The sequence below is a fragment of the Sus scrofa genome, chromosome 8 (genome assembly GCF_054392235.1).
Source record: "Sus scrofa isolate SSC_HxYL_T2T_F1_AM1 chromosome 8, Sscrofa_HxYL_maternal_Yorkshire_Landrace_v2.0, whole genome shotgun sequence".
Taxonomy (NCBI): Eukaryota; Metazoa; Chordata; class Mammalia; order Artiodactyla; family Suidae; genus Sus; species Sus scrofa.
Window position 1 is genome coordinate 57,299,963 of NC_139390.1, and position 12,538 is coordinate 57,312,500.

A 12,538-nucleotide genomic window follows, 5' to 3' on the forward strand; every position below is an offset into this window, starting at 1 on the left:
GTGGGATCCGAGCCGCGTCTGCGACCGACACCACAGCTCACGGCACTGCCTGCCGGATCCTTACCGCCCCCCTGAGCGAGGCCAGGGATCGAACCCACACCCTTCCCTGCAAAGGTTCCTCGTCGGATGCGCTTCCATGGTGCCACGACAGGAACTCCCCCGTGATGGTTTTTTTTCACGCTGGTGTTCCCACCCACAAGGAAGGAATGGCCCAATATTCTGGAATCACCTAGAGGGGAAAAGACGCTGAAAAAGAACGGAGGGATAGATGGATGTAGATGGATCACTGAATCCCCTTGACTGTACACCTGAAACGAACACAACATTGTAAGCAAGCCCACTGTATGCCGAGCTAAAGCAACAACAACAACCAACAACCACAACAACCACAACAAACTTACATCTTAAAAAAAAAAAAAAAAAAAAAAAAAAAGATGTCCCCTGCAGTTCCCATCAGGGCTCAGCGGTAATGAACCCGACTAGGATCCGTGAGGATGTGGGTTCGATCCCTCCCCTGGCCTCGCTTGGTGGGTTAAGGATCCCGCGTTGCTGTGGCTGTGGGGTAGGCCCGCAGCTACAGCTCTGATTCGACCGTGAGTCTGGGAACTTCCATAGGGCTGGGGCGTGGGCATTAAAAAAAGATATACTATATGCATACTATATACATATGTAGGAGTTCCCGTCATGGCTGGACGAATCCGACTAGGAGGCCTGAGGGTGCGGGTTCGATCCCTGGCCTCGCTCGTTGGGTTCAGGATCGGGTGTTGCCGTGAGCTCTGGTGTAGGTCGCAGACAGGGCTCGGATCCCGCGTTGTGCTGGCTCTGGTGTAGGCCGGTGGCTACGGCTCCGATTGGACCCCTAGCCTGGGAACCTCCATGTGCCATGGGTGCAGCCCTAGAAACAGAAAATAACTACGTGTGTGTGTGTGTGTGTGTGTGTGTGTGTGTGTGTGTGTGTGTATACAGATAGATATAGATATATAGATATAGATATATCACCTAAAGGCCCAGGACTAGAGAAAGCATTGGGTCATTAGGATCTAAGAATCTTCTCCCCGCCCCCCAAATCCATCCATCCATCCATCCATCCAACCCACCCTCCCTCCCTCCCTCCCTCCCTCCCTCTCTCCATCTTTCACTTTTCCTGATAAAGACAAAGGGACAAAAATTGTTTGTTTGGTTGTTTCTTTGTTTGTTCGTTTTTTTCTCAAAAGTTGTACATCTACTTTGTAACTTATACCTCTGTCAGAGGGATGGAGAATCCTTGACCTTTTCCTCCCTACCCAAATCCTTCCAGAAATCAGAAACTCAGTGGCTGGAAAACTGGACTGGATCCTGAAGTTTTTCCAGTTGCCTTCCATCTCTGGCTACAACTCTCTTCATCAGCGTTTCCCATTTTCTCCCACCCTTTGGACCTGGCATCCTTGCGGATGAGAACACGTATCGCTTGTCCCGAGGCCCTGAAAACGGAAGCCCGTGGAGTCCCTCGATGAACACATCAGAGAAATGGTCTCTGAGAGTGAAACCATCACCCTGTGTTCATTTCTCTAAGAGCCCCTCGGAAAGTTGGCCCCAACACCTGACGGCATTCTCAGAGGGGCCTTTCAAAAGACTGAAGGGGCGTTCCCGTCATGGCTCCGTGGTGAGCGAATCCGACTAGGAACCGTGAGGTTGTGGGTTCGATCCCTGCCCTCACTCAGTGGGTTAAGGATCCAGCGTTGCCGTGAGCTGTGGTGTCGGTCGCAGACACGGCTCAGATCCCACGTTGCTGTGGCTCTGGCGTAGGCTGGCAGCTATGGCTCCGATTCGACCCCTAGCCTGGGAACCTCCATATGCCATGGGAGCGGCCCAAGAAATGGCAAAAAGACAAAACAAACAAACAAACAAACAAACCGAGAAAACAAAAGACTGAAGGGACTTTCCCCTCTCCCTCTCTCTTCCCTCTGTCTCTCTCTGTCTCACTCACTGTCTCTGTCTGTCTCTCTGTGTCTCTCTCACACGTACACGCACACACACACAGAGTCACCGGCTCCGTTCTTCATATGTAACAGTTTGAAAGTTCCAGGAAAGTTTGGCAGCCCAAACCGGCCTTGGTACTCCAGCTCCAATTAAGTCTCAGAGACAGAGTTTTGGGTGAAGCATAAAGAACAGCTTTATTGCTTTGCCAGGCTAAGGAGGCCACAGCAGGCTAAGGACCTCAAAACTGTGTCCTCCCTTGAGAGGGGATAGCAAGGGGTTCTATAGGTTTAGCTTAATGGTGGGCATGGGGGTGGCGGAGCTGTCTAGAAGCATCAGGGTGCTTGCATTCTCCCTGGATAGGAGATTAGGATAGACCATTTCAAAGTCATCAAGGCTGGAGTCAGGTGGTCCATGGAATGTTTCTAGTGTCTTTGGGGTTATGGCATTTTGACCTTCTCTCCGGAGTGAAGATTGCTCATCCACGGGGTGGGGGGGGGGGCGCAATCCTTAGGGAGTGTTTCAAGGGTAGAGAAAACACCAGGTTCACTACAACTCTGACTCGACAGTAGTCATTAGTCATAAGTTCGTGGGCCAAGGCAAGCCATAACCTAATGGAGACTATTTCAAAGTAGCTTTTAGCTGTAACAATGTCTCTGGCTCCAACACACCAGCACTCCCGGGCTTGAGCTTGGTTTCAGTTTCAGAGGAGGGAACTCTGGCTCCAAGGATTAACCCCTTCGTTCCTTTGGTTTCTGTGGGCCTGGTTCGGGGAGCCCATCCACATCACCGCCTTTTGAGAGGCCATCTGACAACTGTTTCACCAAAGCGACGTCATCTCAAAACAAGGAAACCAGTTCCATAAATGGAGGATCTCTCCCTTCCCCCTCCCTCCCTCTCCTTCTCACTCTCCTCTACCCACAGCTCATGGCAACGTGGGATTCGTAACCCAGTGAGCGAGGCTGAGCATGGAACCTGCCACCTCATGGTTCCTAGTTGCATTTATTTCCACTTCTGCACCACGATGGGACCTCCCCAGCTCAGTTTTTCACACGTGAGGTTTCCCGGGACGTTTCGGAGGAGGCGGACCCCAAACGTGTCTCCATGCCCTGTGTGGGTGATTCCTGTGAGGTAAAATGACTTAAGGACCGGCCCACACCAAAGGGACACTCTGGCCCTCCTTTCTGGCCCCCAGACAGCAGGAGATGAAAATCTCCTCCTCGTGCAAAGGAAGATGGCAAGTGAAGATGTCCATTCCCACACCAAGGCCAACATGCTCCAGAAGTTTTGCGGGGTTTCCCGGGTTGGGAAATGGCGGGGGCTCCTTTGGCCTGACACGAGGCGAGTTTCGTGCACACATCCTCCCCCACCCCCCTCCATGCAGTCTGCGAGGGGCAGCCTGAGGGTAGGGAAATTGGGGAAAGAGGGGAAAAAAAACACTTTCCCTAAAGAGAAGCTCCAGGAAAAGTCACCACCTCTGACTTGACTGGAGAGTTTCTGCATTTGAATGAAGTGATTGAACCCAGGCCCTGAGGCCTGGATCTTCCTGATCTCCCCTCCCCCCCTTCCCGGGCGTGAGTCCAGGCGATTTGGGAAGCGAGAGGCGGCGCAGCAGGGATGGCGGCCGGGGGTGGGGGGTGGGGCGGGCAGCTGGGGCCGGGAGTGGGGGGGTGCGGGACTAATGAACCAGCGCCTGCCTGCCTGCCTGCCTGCCTGCCTGCCTGCCTGCCTGAACGAGCCCCTCCCCTCCCCCCCCACCCCCTCCCCACGCCCACCCGCCTGAGGGCGGGGATGGGGCCTGAGAGCTACGGGAAACTTCTTTGCTAGCTACTTGTCAGGGAGTGATCCCAGCTCAAAGTCCCTTTGCTTATTTCGGAACAAGGTCTGAGTCTCAGCTAGTACAGAGTTTCTGAATGTCTCGGCACATGGACTGGCCTGCACCAAACAAGCAGACAGGAAGAAAAATGAACACACAGAAACCCAGCTGGTCTCCTTCTCCCAGAGTCTCTCTTGGAGAAATTACCTTAAGCTCAGTGACTTTGCCCCGTCTCCCTCTGGTGCAAAGCCATCCCTGGAGGAGCCAGGTCTTACATGAGCAGGGCAGGGCAGGGCAGCACCACCCAGGTGAGCTGGAGAGTGGAGAGTCAAGTTGATAGATACCCCAAATGTGGCTGGCCAGGGGTCTGGGTTAGCATTCCGTGTGAACTCACACACCCAGGCACCTAGCACCGATTTCCCCATGTTCTTCCGACCGTGATTCTCACTCTTCTTCTGTCCCCCCCCCCCCCCCACCTTCGGCTTTTTGCCTTTTCTAGGGCCGCTCCTGCGGCATATGGAAGTTCCCCTGCCAGGGGTCCAATCGGAGCTGTAGCCGCTGGCCTACACCAGAGCCACAGCAACGCGGGATCTGAGCCACATCTGCAACCTGCACCACAGCTCACGGCAATGCTGGATCCTTAACCCACTGAGCAAGGCCAGGGATGGAACCTGCAACCTCATGGTTCCTAGTCAGATTCATTAACCACTGAGCCACAATGGGAACTCTGACTCTCCCTCTTCCCTGCCTGATACCTTAAGAGCCTGATCGTTTGTGGGGAAATGAAATCCCAGCTGGCAAGAGCCACCTTATCTTCCCAGCACACGAGAAAAGAATAGGCGCAGGCTCACATCCATCTTATGTTTCTATGCCTTGCCCTGGCCCCACCGTTTCAGAAAGCTGTGTCCCTCCACCTGTCAAAAGCCAAAGCCCAGGAGTTCCCGTCGTGGAATAGTGGAAAGGAATCCAACCAGGAACCATGAGGTTGCAGGTTCGATCCCAGGCCTTCCACAGTGGGTTTAGGATCTGGTGGCATCACCTTGCGCTGCGGTGTAGGTTGCAGACGCAGCTTGGATATGATGGTGCTTGTGACTGTGGCATACGCCCCAGCAGTTGTAGGTCTGATTCGGCCCCTAGCCCGGGAACCTCCATATGATGCGGGGGGGGGGGGGGGGTAGGGGGTAGGGGGAGGCTGCAGCCAAAGCCCAAGGAAGAAAGACAATCAGAATGTTGCGTGGAACTCCTGGAGACTTAACAGCCACCACCAGTCATGACCATGGCTGTCAACCGACACCAGAGCCAAAGAAATGTCGGATCAAATAGGAACCTGCCACTTACACCAGTACTCACCACAATGCAGGACCACAAAAACAAAGGAACAAGAAACCAAAACTAAATAATTGCCCAGGAGCAGCAGGTGCAGGAAAACCATGCTGACTCTCACCCCCCAGAAGCCAGAGGTAACCTATTTATCACCCCACACGCACACACCTCAGCACCACCAGCACCAGCACCCCACCCCCCCACCCCAGGATCGAATCTGCATCCTCGTGGGTGCTCCTCAGCTTTGTTACCAATGAGCCACAATGGGATCTCCCCAATCCAGGTTTTTATGTTTCTTTTTTTTTTTTTTTTTTTACCCTTGCTTTCTTCGGGTGGCACTCACGGCACACGGAGGTTCCCAGGCTAGGGAATCAGAGCTTGAGCCACTGGCCTACACCACAGACACAGCAACACCAGGTCCGATCTGTGTCTGCAACCTACACCACAGTTCAGGGCAATGCCAGATCTTTCACCCACTGAGCGAGGCCAGGGATCAAACCAGCACTCTCATGGATGCTAGTCAGATTCCTACCTGCTGAGTCACAATGGGAACTCCACTAAATACATAAATTTTTTCAAAGAGAGAGAGAGAGGGAGGGAGAGTGTGTGTGTGTGTGTGTGTGTGAGAGAGAGAGAGAGAGAGAGAGAGAGAGAGAGAGAGAAGGTCTGGTATCACTTGGGGAAAAATAAAATTATGCTTGGAGAAAAATATCTGTCCCTAGAGATCATTCACAATGGCTTGCTCTGCCTGTTCATTTCTCTCTTTCTTCCCTTTTCTTTTTTCCTTCCTTTTCTTTTCCTTTCGCATCTGTCTGTGCCGTGTGTGTGTGTGTGTGTGTGTGTGTGTGTGTGTGTGTAGTCTTCTTTTAGGGCTTCACATGTGCCATTTTGTAGGTTCCCAGGTTAGGGGTCAATGCTAGTCGGGTTCGTTTCCACCGAGCCACAACGGGAATTCCTGCCTTGTGTTTCTTTATCTTTGTTCTGTTACTAGGTGCTAGGGATTCCTTTTTGTTAAGTCCAGTCACTTAAATAAGGGTGTTTGCAGGGTTGCCTAAAGCATCAAAAATGTATTTTCTCATTAAATATTGGAATGTGGGGAGTTCCTGTTGTGGCTCAGTGGTAACAAACCCGACTAGTATCCATGTATGCCGGTTCGAACCCTGGTTTGGGAACTTCCGTATGCCACAGTTATGGCTCTAAAAAATCCTCTCTCTCTCTCTCTCTCTCTCTCTCTCTCTCTCTCTCTCTCTCGATAATATACACATACACACACACATCCATACGTACATACCTATGTACACGTATACATATACATTGGAATTTGGTCTGCCATCGATGAGATGCTCCCTCTTTGTGTGTTGTTCATTTTGTTTTTTGTTTTTTAGGAGTGCACCCTTGGGATATGGAAGTTCCCTGGGCTAGGGGTCGAAGAATCGGAGCTGTAGCTGCTGGCCTGCACCTCAGCCAGAGCTATGCCCTGCCAGATCACCCGATCTGAGCTGAGCGGCCACGTCTGTCACCTACACCTACCTCCCCCTGAATGAAGACGTATTTTCAATACATCTCAAGTGGAGAAAAACTTGCTAAAAATCACTTTATTTGTCATGGAAACCATATCTTCTAGCAGACATGGCACAAAAGCCAGTGTTTATGGTCATCACACCACAGACATCAGAATTCCAAGCTTCTAGGGGTTTCTGGGGGCGGGGGGTGTGTCCCCAGGGCCTGTGGAAGTTCCATGCCCGCCGCCACTGCCACTGACTGCTGCCGCCCCTCTGCCACCACCCAGGGATCCTTCGCCCTGGGTGGGTGGGGGGAGGGAGAGGGTATCTCAGCAGAAACGATCTTATCTTACGGGGTTTATGGGTGGCTAGAAGCATGTGGTTCTGTTCATGTCATGCTCGAGGTTTCGGTTTTTGCCCTCCTACCTACCCAATGGTCGGCAGATGGAATTCTTCTGGTTTTCTCTGGCCATCCCTCTCCTCGAACTCACGGGTCCAGTTTTTCTCCCACATTTGACTTTTCCGGGAGATCCACAAAAGGAAGCGCCAACCCTTGACATCCACCGACAAGAGATCACCACCCTCTGCCCCTCTTTAGCCCCTTCTCATCCTCATGCCTGCCTGCACACATCGGAGACATTTCCAAGTGCCCAGGAGGATCCTTGGACCCTGACACCTCGAAATCTTCCCTGAGCAGCAGTGCTCGGGACTCAGACCTGGGGTTTATCACGGGCTCCAACCACGACCTTTGGTTTTCCTGGGCTGGGAGATCGGTTTCATGAGATGGAACCGGCTGCGGATTCAGCTTCTGGATCTGGAATGTGAAACGTTGTACACGACTTTTTTCAAGGCATGACTGTAGGGGAACGAAACCTTGCCCCCCCCCCCCCAACCCGCCACATCCCAGATGTCACATGAGCACGGGGAGGAATTCTGTGGAGCTGGAAACAACCATGACCCAAAAGAACACAGGAAGGAATTCCTGTCATGGCGCGGCGGAAACGAATCGGACTAGGAATCACGAGGTGGCAGGTTTGATCCCTGACCTCGCTCAGGGGTTTAAGGATCTGGCATTTTTCCGCGAGCTGTGGCATAAGGTCTCAGATGTGGCTCGGATCCCGCCGTTGCTGTGGCTGTGGCTCAGGCTAGCAGATGCAGCTCCGATTCAACACCAAGCGTGCGCGCGCGCGGGGTGGGGGGGGGGTGGGGGGGGAAGGGAAGCAAACCTCCTAAGAACGACGAAAGTGCAGTTAGGAAACAGAAAATGATGATCCCGGAAGTCCACTTGAATGTGGTTGGGAATCATGCATAGGACCACACCGCCACCGTGTGAGAGACCAGTGCAAGACAGCTGAACAATACAAAGCGGGGTGGGGGGGGGGGGTGCTTGGCGGGGGTTGGAGGAGGAGGAGGAGGAGGAGGAGGAGGAGGAGGAGGAGGAGGAGGAGGAGGAGGAGGAGGAGGAGGAGGAGGAGGAGGTGGGGGGAGACGGCGGCACTGGTGGTGGGCAAAGGTGCCTCTGGGCGAGGACTTTGGTGACCATATTCTCATGGCAGGCTTGAGAGCCCAAAAGATGACATGGTGGAGGCTGAAGTTAAATTTGGTCAAAAGGAAAACAACCATGAGAAAAGATGCGTCCACCCACACATAGAAAAGATATCGTGCCAAGAATGGGAGCCCTGTTCCAATGGCTCTTCCTGGGATTGTGGGAAATGAATCGATAGCAAGAAGATGCTTTCACATCCATGTCTTCAATGACTCCTGTACTAAGTGCGTCGTGGTTTTGCCAGTTTGGCAGAGTTGTGGAATGTCATCCGGCAATTGCATCTCCCCTGCCCAACCAGCAAGATGGAGTTGTTCTTTTTTTTTTTTTTTTTTTCCTGCTGCACTGCCTTTCCTGTGCCAGGGATCGAACTTGAGGCTCAGCTGTGACCTAGGCACAGCGGGAACTCCGAGATGGATTTCTTTTTCCTTCTTTTTCTTTCCTTCCTTCCTTTCTTCCTTTCTTTCTTTTCTCTCTCTCTCTTTCTTTTTCTTTTCTTTCTTTCTTTCTCTTTCCTTCCTTTCTTTCTCCTTTCTTTTTCTTTCTTTCTTTCTTTCTTTCTTTCTTTCTTTCTTTCTTTCTTTCTTTCTTTCTCTCTCTCTCTCTCTCTCTCTATCTTTCTCTTTCCTTCCTTTCTTTCTTTCTCTTTCTTTCTCTCTCTCTCTCTCTCTCTCTCTCTTTCTTTCTCTTTTCTTTCTTTCTTTCTTTCTTTCCTTCTCTCTCTCTCTCTCTCTCTCTCTCTTTCTGGTTTTTTTTTGGGGGGGAGCCACACCCGCAGCACATGGAGGTTCCCAGGCTAGGGGTCAGTTCGGAGCCTTACCTGCCGGCCTACACCACAGGCACAGCCACGCGGGATCCGAGCCGCGTCTGTGACAGACACCACAGCTCACGGCAATGCCAGATCCTTAACCCAACAAGTGAGCCAGGGATCAAACCTGCAACCTCATGGTTCCTGGTCGGATTTGTTTCCACTACCCCAGGATGGCAATCCTGAGACTTGCAAAGTTTATTGTTTGTTTCGGGTTTTCTCCACCCCCTCTCCCTCCTGTTTCAGCTTTATGTTTTACTTTTTGGCCACACACACGGGCAGCAAGTGGAAGTTTTTCCTGAGCCAGAGATGGAACCTGCACCACACAGGGGCAACCAGAGCCACCGCGGTGAGAAAGCAGGAGCCTTGACCCTGTTGGTCGTGGGCTTCCTTCTTCTTCTTCATCTGTTGTTGTTTTTTGGGTTTTTTTTGGGGGGGGGGTTGTTTTCCTTTTTTTGTTTTGTTTTGTTTTGTTTTGGATGAGATTTCAGTTCACCCCCCCACACATACACACACACTCATAGTGTTGCGTTGTACTTTCCCTCCGTTGTGGTTGGTCAGTCATGCTGAAATCCATGTTTCTATGACCTGACCACCAGAGCATTTGCCCCAGGCAGCCATTTGTTCTCTTTGGACTTTGTCTCAGTCTATGCAGAGAGAGATTTTCATTTCCACTTTCCTAGGATCGACTGTATCCTTCTCTCCCTTCCTAAGCTTCTGGGCTTTGCTTGTCTGCTTTTGACAGACCGTCTCCGTCGGTAAGGGTGGCAGGTATACCGACTCCTGCGTTGTCGTTCTCCGAGAGCTTGCCGGGTTTCGTTTTTGCCAGTCCCCGCCTACCCTCCCGCCCTCCCTCTCTCCCTCCCTCCTCCAGCTCCGTGCAGGGAGGTGGGGTGGGGGTGGGGGAGAGAAGAGAAGGTGGAGGGGAACCTGAGATCTCTCTCGCTAGTGCCACCCTCACCGCGCCGGCTTCTCTCTGGAATTCCCAAGCCCAGGAAGGGACATGCTTGGGGGAGCGAGCGCGGCTCCTTCTAGGCAACAGCGAGAACCTCTTCCCAGCTCCTTCCCCGCCGCCGCCGCCGCCGCCGCCGCCGCCCCCCTCTTTCCATCTGCTGCCATCACGCCACGCAGTGCCTTGCCAGGAGGCAGCTCCGTAGTGGAAGCCTCGCGGTCGTGCAGGACGCCTGGCGCCTCGGCCCCGGGAAGAGCTCGGGCATTTGGGTGGCCGGCGCTGTGTCGTTGTGTCGCCGCCGGCCGGCCGGCCTTCCGGATCTGTCCTGGTGACGTTGGTGGCGGTTGTCGCGTGCCATCTAGTGTCCGCTTTTATATCGTCCCTTCCCTCTGCAGCTTTGGGGACCTTCGCGAGGGATGTGACTCAGCCATCCGGCCTGAGTCAGAGTTCCGGGAGGCTGGCGACACTGGCGGCGACAGCTCCGGTGGCTCAGAGGCCTGGGAGTGTCCCTCTCTCACCGGAGATTGGGCGTGCAGGCCTGTGAGGGAGTGACTGTCACCGCGCTCCCCAGGCAGGTTCTGGGGCCGCCTGGCCGGGTCGACCAGCATCCGCTCTTGCCGCTCCGGCCCCGGGGACCGACCAGGCCTGGGCCGGGCCGCCTCCCTAGCGAGGGGAGAGGGTGTGCGGCGCCCGGGACTGCCTGTGCTCGGGTGGCCTGGCCTTGTCCCGGGTCGCCCTTTGGAGCGTGAATGACTCCCGCCCGCCGTCCCTCCAGCCTCTCATCCCCGAAGTGAGGAGCGGCCCGGGCTGTGCGCTGTGAGGGCGTTGGAGGGCGCGACAGGCTCGGTGGCCGGCACGCTTGTTTCCCGGTCGTCATGCCGGCATGGGTCCCTCCCCCCCTGCCCCCCGACTGATGGCTACCGCCGGCCCGTGCGGAGTCGTACTGACGAGGTCTAGACCGGCACAAGCCGTGAGGGGTGGAGCGGAAAGGGTGGCTCGGGCCCCGGCGCCTTCCTTCGCGGGGTCCGTTCGTCGGAGGCGCCTCCGTGGAAACATTTTTTTTCCAAGTCCTGATGGATCCGGAGATGGTGGATGGTACCCCGCCGGCCCCCTGCTCCCGGGTGTGGCCGGGAAGGGTGCACCTGGGCCTGAGGCGTGCCCATGTAGGGTCCCGGTCGTTGGACAAGACTTCGTTTCCCACGCTCTCATTCCCCCCCCCCCCGCCCCCCCGCCCTCGGAGTGTTTCCCTGTCGGTCGGTCGATCTGTCGGGAGGTGGGGACCGGCCTGAGCTGGATGGTGTGTCCTGGATTTTGGGGGAGCCAAGTCCCCGTCTGGAGCTCCGGACAGACCGATACCTGCCCGCGTGGGCAAGCCGGGAAGGGCTTCCCCGGCTGGCCGGCCGGCTCCACCTCCTTCCTGTCCCTGTCCCTTCCTTGCGGTCACGCTCCCCGGGTCGACCAGATGGCCCTGAGAGCGCTGGGTCTGGCGACTCTAGGGCAGGGCTGGGGGACAAGTGTCCGGATGGGGGTTCCGGGGATACCCCCACGTCCTGTGGGTGGGCCCCGCTGCTGGGCATGGACATTTTTCGCGGCCGAAATAGGCCTTTTCTGTCACCAGGTAGATGCTGACACGATCCTCTTCAGCGCCTGTCGCTGGAGACCTTGGGCCTCTGGATGCACGTGGGGGGCTTTGGGCTTTCGGCTGCTGTCCAAGGCCTGACCCTGCCCTTTGCACCCCGCGTGGGGGCCGCTCGCCTGGGCCTGTGCGCCGGCTCTCGCTTGTGCATCCAGCTGGCCCATGCTGCGGTGTCCCCTCCGGTCTTTGGCTGACCCGAGGGCGGCAGGGCGCGTGGCCCTGTGGGGTCTTCTACCCTGTGTGCCTCCCTGCTGCGGGCACCCGGCGGCTCGGCTGGAACAACCCCACCCTGTTGGCTCCGTGCCACGTGTCAGGCATTCTCCCTCCCGGGGTTGTCAGCCGCTGTCTCTCCCCTGAGAGAGGAAGGGGAGGAGGAGGAGGAGGAGGAGGAGGGGGGGCCGGTGAAGCTGAAGCAGGCCCCCGTGGTGATTGTCTTTGCTGGCCCTCCCTCCCTCCCTCCCTCCCTCCCCTCTTCTGGGCTCTTCCCTGGCTCTGCCAGGACTGATCGATGTGGTGATGTGGCGCTCTCCTGGGCTTGGGCTTAAGCCGCGCCAGGTGAGGGACGGCCGCTCATGGTGAGTTGGGCCGCGCCTCTCATTCTGTCGCGGGCCCCTCGCTGCTCCTCCCCCACCTGCGGGTGGTGTGGGGGAAGGCAGGGGTGCGGCCTCCAGCCTGACCTCTGGTCTCCCGCCCTGCTGCCTTCGGGTGTCAGTCGGGGGGGGGGGCCTGGGTCCTTTGGGACGCAGCAGGCATTCTCGCTTTGCCTCCTTGGCGTGTGCCTTGCGAGCGGTCCCTCCCCAAAGTGGGGGGAGGCCTCCCTCGCTGCCATGCTTCGCATCCCTGCGGGTGCGTGAGCGTGCCTCCCCTGGTCCTCTGTGGTGCCCCTGGAGTACTCCGGGTTGCCTGTCAGATGCCCGAGGCCGAGCGGTGGTGTCGTTTTCCTCTCCCAGCGGTGAGTCCCCTCGGGTCCCCACTGTGGTGGTGGCGTGCCCCACGAGCAGC